This window comes from Rhinolophus ferrumequinum, chromosome 14 (genome assembly GCF_004115265.2).
Source record: "Rhinolophus ferrumequinum isolate MPI-CBG mRhiFer1 chromosome 14, mRhiFer1_v1.p, whole genome shotgun sequence".
In the NCBI taxonomy this organism is placed as follows: domain Eukaryota; kingdom Metazoa; phylum Chordata; class Mammalia; order Chiroptera; family Rhinolophidae; genus Rhinolophus; species Rhinolophus ferrumequinum.
In genome coordinates this window covers 37,852,187-37,862,364 of record NC_046297.1, presented here as the reverse complement: position 1 = coordinate 37,862,364, position 10,178 = coordinate 37,852,187, and the positions used below count along the sequence as shown (strand labels likewise).

The following is a 10,178-nucleotide window of genomic DNA, read 5'->3' as shown; positions in this document are numbered from 1 at the left end:
AGTGGGAGATTTCATCATGCTACTCAGAACACGATGTAATTTAAAACTTATGAATTGTTCATTTCTGGAATTTTCCATTTAAATTTTTGGAATGTGGTTAAATGCGGGTAACTGAAACTGCAGAAAGCAAAACCAATGATAAGGAGGACTATTGTATTTACTATTTAATAAATGTTTACTGAGCGCCTAGGTATTGTTCTAGGCATGGGCAAATATTGCTATACAAAACGGATAATATGTTTAGAGCTTATGTTTTTTTATACTAGAGACTGACAAACTAAGTAAGATTAATAAGTAAAATTATAGTATATTGGATGATGAGGTCTAGAGAAGATAAAATGGAGAAGGGGACTAGGGAATGGAGTAGGATGGCTAATGAAATTTTAAATAGGATGATCAGGGAAGACCTCACTAAGAAGGTGACATATGAGCAAAAGCTTAAATGGAGGTGAAGACTAAGGCATGTATTTAACCGGTGAGTGTGTATTTAGGCCAAGGGAACATTAAATGTAAATGCCTTGAGACAGGAGGGTGACTGTGCCTCTGGCTAGACTGGAGTAGAGGGAGAGAATAAGGAGACGATGAGGTTCCAGAGAAAAGGGGTTAAGGGCCTATACAATTTGGCCATGCAATTTGTTTACTTAAAGTTCTCTTCCAAAAGTTGAATAATCACTCACTTTCCAAATTTTCCCTTAGCGTTTTTCTCATAGTTTAGGACATGATATTAGATAGATAGAATCATATTTTTTTATAGTAGACATTGGTTAATGTTCCTGTTTCTGCAAGGCAAGGTATTATATTCGTAGATGCGTTAAACAAGAGTCACCAAATATGCCACCTAGGTGGAAGAGAATTTTTTTCAATTACCCATTATTTACTAGTTACTAGGCTAGGCAGTGGTGATGCAAAGATAAAAGAGATATAGTTCCTGCACTTAAAGAGCTTCCTGAAACTGATCATTTTAATATATTTTGCTAAGTGAAAGGAAACCTCATTCTGCTTAGGAGAATGAAATATGTGCCTGGAGGGGTTAATGTTTGAGCCAAGACTTAACAAAAGAGTAGGTGCTAGTCAGGCAAAGTTGGAGGGAGTAGGAGATGGTAAATAATGGAAAATAAAGGTTCAGAAGGACAGTGCAGGCAGAGCAGATAGTGTCAAATCAATAAATATTGTATCTAAAGGAAGATAAGAGAATTAAAATCAGGGAATATTTTGGAAAGAAGTTTGCATGACAAAATCCTCATCCTTATACATTCCTATTAAAAAATACTTAAGAGAACTTCCAATCTGAAATATATATGTAAGATCCTGAAACTGAAAAATATTATCTAAATCTCATTTTTCAGACGAGGGACTGAGACCTGAAGAGGTTAAATGATTTATTCAATACCAAAAAGCAGGTGAGTAGTTGTGTGAGGACCCAATGCAATGGGATAGTCAAGCCAAAGCTGGCCCAGGTGCTTCAAGAACAAACACACTTTTTGTTCTGTTTTCTTCATTACTTAGAATATGTACCTCTTTGAGCCTAAGTGTATTTCCGTATGTCTTTAGACTTTAGCATGGTTCCTAAAATCCCCATGAATTCATTCTCAAACACCTGTTAGAACTGTTCTTTCTCATTGGTTTTTCTGTGGAGGATTACACCCTGCCCACACTGTTCTTCTACAGAAACTTTCTCCAGGGAATAATAGCATTCATTGGTTCTACTTAATTTTAAGTTTTGTTTTGTTACTTTCTTCCTTGGTCTTCCAGAACACAGAGAACTCACCAGGCTAAATTAGGGCAGATAGGTTAGAAGTTGAAAGTAATGTTTTCTCTTTGCAAGAAAATACCCCAGGGGCAGAGAATGCAGGAAATTGTGTGTCACTGTGATGAAAAACAAATGAAAGCCTTTACAGAAGAAATGTCAATCTTCAGTCATCTAACATATCTATCACTGCATAGCAATGCTGATGTGTCGTGGAAGCAACAGCCAATTAAGCATCCAAAAAACAAATTCCCCCCATTTCCTTCACACCATGTTTTTTTATAGCGATTCTCTGGGATCATGAGGAAGCAGTGGATGTGCTCAAAAAAATAATGTGAGTGCATGTGTGACTTTTAAGATTATTAGATTAAGATATGACTTATGACTCTTTATAAGGAAACAAATTCCTTGAAACTATAGTGTGTTCCTCTTAATGAATAAATGCCAAGGTTATTTTCTTATATTCAGATATGGTTATCCTGATGAGATCATTCTTGTTTCAGTTACCTTGAGGAAGAGGAATATCCTTAGACAAGTAACAGGAATTGAGACAGAAGACCCTAAGAAGGTGGGCTGGAGAAAGAACTGTTGGTCTATTCTTGAAGGATTCGAAGTATCTGGGAAGATTTTCCTTTGACGAAGGTTATATAAAAGTGGCGTCCATTAGGAGGAAACAACCAGGAGGTAGGAAGAAATCTCAAAATCTCATTGGTTTCCCTGTGCTTCATTCAGCTACAGTTTGTAAACCAGATTATTTAGATCACCCTCCTCTCTGAATTTATATTGTCTTTATTGCACTCCAGAAGCAAGGTATTTTGGGCCCACTTGGCCAGTTTTAAAGCAGTGAACAGTTAGATTTCTTCTGAGCCAGAGATAATCAAGGAGAAACACTAAAGTAATGGTTCCATCTGGGGGCAATTTTATCTTCAAGGGGACATTTGGCTATGTTTGTCACAAACTGGTGAGGGGGGAGATGCTATAGACATCTAGTGGTTAGAGCAGGGGTACTGCTAAACATCCTGCAATGCATAGAACAGTCCCTACTACAAAAAATGTTATAGCTTAAAATGCCCATAGTGCCAAGATTGAGAAACCCTGGCCCAAAGTGAAGATGAATCTCAGGAGAACAGAATTGTGGCCCAGGTGTTCCCCACTTCCAGGAGATTTTCCTTCCAATGCTACCTTTGGAGGTTCTGGGGTGTTATTGCTTTTGAGACAACAAACATTTCCTTACTTCAGCCTTAGGTGATACGCTTCCTCTATTCCCAAATCAGAGAAATCTCCCTACTCCCCCCCCCCCCCCAAGTCATTAATACCAAATATTTATTGAGTTTATACCAGTCCCATAAAGTAAACTATGTACTGGGAAGACAAAGAAATCTGAGATGCCCCTTCCCAGAGATGATTAGAATCTCAGCAGGAATCTCTGAATTGTCATTGTCTTCACAAAAGTCCTTTTATAAAGGAACTTGTTGATTTGGGAAAAAGGACCTTACTTCCCACTGTGATCAGGTAAGGTCCAGTTTTCTCCTGGGTTACTCCAAGACTCAGGAAGTCTTTCTTAAGGTTTATAACAAATACCTGTGACATTAAGGCATTGACAATCTATTGAATCGAACCAATCATAGGATCTGAAAATTGCTCGGTATTAATTGTCCATGGTTCTCAGATTGTGTTCTGCTTTGATTTCTGTGTGGGTTCATTTTATTCCTCAACTACATGCTCTTTGTGTTTTCCCTTGATGGTCTTAGGATGGGCTTATTTCTCAACTGAATTAGTTGGAAAATCTGATCATTTGAAAGAACTCAGTTAAGTTGATGTCTACAAATATTTACTGAGTGCCTGTTACATATATCACAATTAAAATAAAATATGATTTTAACCAAGAAATCAGGGCAATGATTTGGCTCAATTTTTTTCAGTTAAAATTTATTACTTTTGTCATGATGGTGCCTGATAACTTTTCAGGAATCAATACATCAACAAATTGAAATCAAATCAACAAACATTTAATTACAAAATTAAAATCAACAAGTATTTATCAAGCAGCTACTATACATAAGCAGCTGTTTTAAACACAATTAGAGTAGAGTAGGGTTAGGAGGAGGAAAGATGGATGTCAGGCTCCTAACCTCAAGTTTCTTATAGATTAGGCCATTTTGGAGTTAATTCATCCCCATGATTGTAAACAAAAGAGTGTGGGTGTGGGAGTGTGAGTAAGTAAGTGTGTGTGAATGTGTATGTAAGGGGTAGGCTGTGTGTTTTTACAAAAGCTGTTGTCCTCCTAACTAGTGAAACATGTCCAATTGAGCAAGAGAGGAATGAGGGAGTAATATCAATCTTTCCTTGTAAATTCTGTCTTAAAACTACCAATAGGATGCACAAAGTTGAATATTTTCAGTAAAAATTTGACATTTGTTTAGAAACTGAACACTTACAGATTTTTGTTGTTGTTGTTGGAGAGCTGTTGAAACAAAAACCAAAACAAGAAATAAACTATTATATATCAAGTGAGACTAAATTGTAGCAGAGAATTATTTCGTTTCTCACTGACCCCTTCACTCTCCCATCTCCCTCAACCACATAAGTATGAATACAAAGAGAGAGGGAAGGTATCTGGCTATTTCCATGAAAAATGACTCTCCCCTACAATCACCTTGTGTCAATAAAATGCTTATTTTCTGACATGCCAATTAGGTGATTCATAATCCAGATGACCATCCCCTTCCATTTAGTACTGTTGGACTGGGTTAAATGTCTTAAGTGTTTACCCTTTATGACCAGTGGCTTGGATCTGTTCTCAGTCAAACTGGGCCACTCATGACATGTTTGCCTGTAGGATTTCTCTTGAGGTAAAGTAACCATTATTATCAGATTTTAAACTGAACGGCAGATTAGGACAGTGGCTTTGCCATCAGAAGTGAGGAATGCTTGTTTTACAGTACCATGTATCCAAAATACGAGCTTGTGGGAAGAATTCAATGCAAAATAAATAGCCTATAATTTACAGAACCACAGTGAAGGGGGCTTGTGTGGCAGAGCTTGGGACTTCAAAAGATCCTCTGTTGTTCAAAAGCCAGTTATTAGGGAGGGATGATTTGTTCTAGCATCTTAAGCTAATTTTCCAAGATTTGACTGATAATGAACTAATCATTTAAAAAAATTGAGGTAAAATTCACATAACATAAAATCCACATTTTAAAGTATACAATTAGGTGACCACTAGTAGATAACATAATGATTTTTAAAAAGATTAGTGATTAGGATTCTAGGGGCGTGGAGGGAGTAAAAATAACCATGTTGAAATTTTCATTCATAAATGTATTCAACTATATCTAACAAAGGTTAAATAATTGCAGTATTAACATACTAAAATGCTCTTATACAAAGCAACCTACAAATAAATGTTTCTATTCTACTGAAGGCACAAATTATTAACCAGTTTTGCAATTACAGTTATTAAGGCATTTAAACTTTAATTATGAAGAAGGCAGATGGAGTTTAAAATATCCACATTGTCAAATTTCTTTACAGAGATGACATTTGGAGAACATTTGAAAGGAATTTTAGAAAATTGTTGTGGAAACTAGAAAACATAATTTTTGATAGATAAATATAAAGTTTTCTAAAAACATTTTTGCAAATAGGCTGAAATTCAGATAAGACTGCTTTCTACTATTTTGGAGTAGATGTTTGAATTAACACAGAACTCTCAACTTTAAAATGTCAGAATACTATGTAAGTAAAATAGTCCGGTTAAAGAAGCTGATGAGAAACTTCTGGGTAAATTAGAAGAAAATAGAAGATAAAAATTGGTTTGGGCTAGAAGTAAATCCTCTTAACCAGTGATTCTCAGCTAGAGGTGGAGGCATGTTCCTAAAGCAATATTGAGGCTCTTTCAAATTACAAACCTCTCTGTGGCATCCTCCCAGCCCATCCCTGCCAAGATCTTCATTTGCCTACCTGGTCCAAGGTGAGCAACAGCACCCTCTCCAGGTGAGACCAAACAAAGGAATATAACCACTGCTCTTAACCAACAATACTTTGTCTATTAGATAGACAGAAGTAGTTTTTTTATTTAAATCACAGTCAGAATTTATGAGGTGTGATCAAATAATGTGGTGAATTTTTAAATTAAAAAAAATTTATTACAGTAAAAGACACATTGTCATTAATCCTCTTCAAAATACTCCTCCTCGCTTTGAACACACTTATTCCCATTGTTCTTGCCACTTTCTAAAGTAATTCTGGAAGTTCTCTTTCATGAGTGTCTTTAGTTGCACTCTCCTGGCTGCCTTGATGTCCTGAATCAATTCAAAATGTTTACCTTTCATAGTCATTTTGACTTTGGGGAAGAGCCAGAACTTGCACGGTGCCAGATCTCATGAATAAGGTGGATGAAGACACACCATAATGTTTTTATTTGACACAAATTGCTGTACCAGAAGCAATGTGTGACACAGAGCTTTTCCATTGTGATCAAAATATACGGTGAATGCTGCTGCCCAGTGCCATCCCATGGAAAGGCAGGAATCTTCAATATAGGAAGGGGTGCATCAAACCTTAGTAACAGTATGTGACAAGTTTCAACTTGTTTGGTGCAGTCAGTCAGGTGTAAACTACAGTTGAGAGAAGGTGTGTTTTAAAGTGTGCCGTAAATCTTCCTCCATCATGACAGTGCTCCATGTTACACATCACTTTTGGTATACAGCAATTCTGTCAAATAAAACATTATGTGTCTCCTCATCCATCTTATTCACCGGATCTGGCACCATGAGACGTCTGGCTCTTCCCCAAAGTTAAAATGATTCAGGACATTGAAGCAGCCATGACAGGACAACTAAAGACACTCACAAAAGAGGACTTCCAAAACTCCTTCAGAAATAACAATGCAAGAACAATGGGATAAATGTGTTCGAAGCAAGGAGGAGTGTTTTGAGGGGGATTAATGGCAATGTGTTTTTTACTATAATAATTTTTTAAAATTTAAAAATTTACCATGTTGTTTGATCACACCTTGTATAATAATTCAGTAAAATGTTAAGGATTATCTCTGCATTATCTGTGAAGAAAAGGGTGTACTAGGTAACTAACTACAGAAAACACTCAGAGAAAAGTTTTATTTAGCCTGTTTAAGAGTCTCAGGGATCCTCTTTTCTTGGAGCACTGGAAGAAGGTGATCCCTTTTCCGTGTCCTGCACAGCCGTGGCTCATAGTCCCAAGAAGCATCAGAAGCGTGTAGTAGCTCCAAAGCATTGGATGCTGGATAAACTGACCAGTGTGTTTGCTCCTCATTCATCTACTGGTCCCCACAAGCTGAGAGAATGTCTCTTTTTCTCTCTCATTTTCCTAAGGGACAGACTGAAGTATGCCCTTACAGGAAATGAAGTAAAGAAGATCTGCATACAGCCATTTATTAAGATTGATGGCAAGGTCCAAACTGATGTAACCAATCCTGCTGGTTTTATGGATGTCATCAGCATTGACAAAACTGGAAAGAATTTCTGTCTGACCTATGACACCAACGGTCGCTTTGGTGTTCATTGTATTACACCTGAGGAGGCCAAGTAATAGTTGCGCAAAGTGAGAAAGATCTTTGTGGGCATGAAAGGAATCCCTTATCTGGTGACTCATGATGCTCACACCATCCACCACCTTTGTCCCCTCATCAAGGTGAATAGCACCATTCAGATTGATTTGGAGACTGGCAAAATTACTGATTTCATCAAATTTGGCACTGGCGACCTGTGCCTGGTGACCAGAGGTGCTAATCTGGGAAGAATTGGTGTGATCACCAACAGAGAGAGAGAGAAACCCTGGTTCTGTTGATATAGTTTGTATGAAAGATGACAATGGCAACAGCTTTGCCACCTGGCTCTCGAACATTTTTGTTATTGGCAAAGGCAACATACCATGGATTTCTCTTCCCCGTGGAAAGGATATCTGCCTCACCATTGCTGAAGAAAGAGACAAGAGACTGGCAGCCAGACAGAGCAGTGGGTGAAATGATCTCTAGGTGATGTGATTGGAAGAGTCTTTGTACTTAATTAAGATAATATAGCATGATTAGCATGATTAATTGCCAAAAAAATAAAAGCCTCAGTCATTACAAGTACTTTGGCACTATCATTTATATAGAAAGAATTCTATTTCATTAAAATAGAACTGCCACCGACCTCTGCTTGGCCATCTTTTTTACACGATAGCTATGTTTCCTGAGACAGTGGTGATATGGGAGAATTTGATAAACAAATATGGAACACCTTGAGTTAAACAAATTAAAATTAGTTTATGCACTACAAGACTTCTCAGGTACTTTAATTTACTACTGACACGCCAAGAGGCGCTTATCTGATGAGTATCTTCTCTGTATTTTGATTTTGTATTTTTCTTTTCATTAGTAAAGTTGTAGAATATCTTTTTATGTTTTTATTTTTTTCTGTGCATTGCCTGTTCATATCCTTTACCTATTTCTCTATTAGATTATTGATCTTTTTCTCACTGCTTTTTAGCAGTTCATTCCTTTTCTATTACACGTGTTGTAAATATTGTCATACTGTCATTTGTCCTTTTATTTAATAGTGCTTTTATTGAAACAAAATTTTCTGTTTTTGAGTACTCACATTGGTAGTCTTATGATTTCTGGAGTTTGAATTTTAGAAAAGCCTGTCACACTCCCAGATTATAAAATTATTTTTCTATATTTTTTTGTAACAACTACATAATATTTAAAATATTTCAGTGCCAATAGAGCTTTCTACAGTGATAGAAATGCTCTGTATCTGTCCCATATGTTATGGTGGTACCAGCAACATGTGGCTATTGAACACTTGAAATGTTGGTAGGGGAGTTGAAAAACTGAGGTTCTAATTTTATTTAATTTTAATTAATCAAAATTTAAATTTAAATAGCCACATGTGGGTACAGGCTAGTATCAAACAACACAGATAGATCTTTATCTGAAATTTGTTTTCATGGGCACTATGGGGTAGCAAGATTTTTCTAGCACTATTTATTGAATATTCTTTGAAACACTATTTATTTTTCTCCATTGATTTGAAAAGTCTTTTTTATTTATTTACTTTTTAAGTGTGTTTCTCCAGGACCCATCAGCTCTAAGTCAAGTCGTTTCAATCTAGTTGTAGAGGGTGCAGCTCACAGTGGCCCATGTGGGGATTGAACTGGTGACCTTGTTGTTAAGAGCACCCCGCTCTAACCAACTGAGCTAACTGGCCACCCCTCAAAAGTCTCTTTTATATTACTCTTTATCTATCTGGTAAGGCAGTTCTGTCATTTTTCTTCTTTTTCAAAATTTGTTGGCATCCCTTGCATATTTTCTTTTCCCTGTGAAATTTGGAATTAACTTGCCAAATTCCATCAAAATATTCTCTTAGAATTTTGATAGAGATTTTGATGATAAGACCTATTTGGAAAATAATTGACATTTTAATGATATTAAGCTTTCCCTCTAGCTATTCTATTTTTTAGTTTATAGTTTTACTCCTATGTTTATTTTTTGCTATATTTTTTCTAGATATTTTATATCATTTTTGTTGCTATTGAAAATAGTCTCTTTTGTCAATAAAATCTTGGAGTATAAGAAAGCTATTGATTTTTACATGTTGATCTTGTATCTATTTACCTTGCTGGACTTCTTTTAATCTTTATTATCTTCGATTTTCTAGGTAATCAACTACTATATATATATATATATATATATATATATATATATATATATATATATATACATATATATATGAAATATATATATATATGAAATGAAAAGATATCATTGGCGTTATTCAAGGCATTTTGGTTGTTTCCATGTCTTAGCTATTGTGTATAGTGCTGCAATAAACATAGGAGTGCATAAAGATTTTTGAATTGGAGTTTTGGATTTCTCTGGATAGATACCTAGGAGTGGAATTACTGGATCATAGGGTAGTTCCATTTTCAGATTTTTGAGATACCTCCATACTGTTTTCCATAGTGGCTGCACCAATCTGCAATCCCACCAACAGTGCACAAGCTTTCCCTTTTCTCCACATCCTCGCCAGCACTTGTTGTTTGTTGATTTATTGATGATAGCCATTTTGACTGGGGTGAGGTGGTATCTCATTGTGGTTTTTATTTGCATTTCTCTGATGGTTAGTGAGGTTGAGCATTTCTTCATATGTCTGTTTGCCATCCGTATGTCCTTTTCAGAAAAATGTCTCTTCAAGTCCTCTGCCCATTTTTTAATTGGGTCGTTTGTTTTTTTGGAGTTGAGTTGAGTGAGTTTTTCATAGATTTGTGATATTAATCCCTTATCAGATATATCATTGGCAAATATTTTTTCCCATTTAGTAGGATCCCTTTTTGTTTTATTGATGGTTTCCTTTGCTGTGAAAAAACTTTTTAGTTTGATATAATCCCACATGTTTATTTTTTT

At 36.0% G+C, this 10,178-nt stretch overlaps 1 pseudogene; it reads left to right on the top strand.

The window, feature by feature from the left end:
- The first annotated feature begins 462 nt into the window (after nucleotides 1-462).
- LOC117033717 (40S ribosomal protein S4, X isoform-like) lies at nucleotides 463-7,756 on the top strand (annotated as a pseudogene).
- Nucleotides 7,757-10,178: the final 2,422 nt, after the last annotated feature.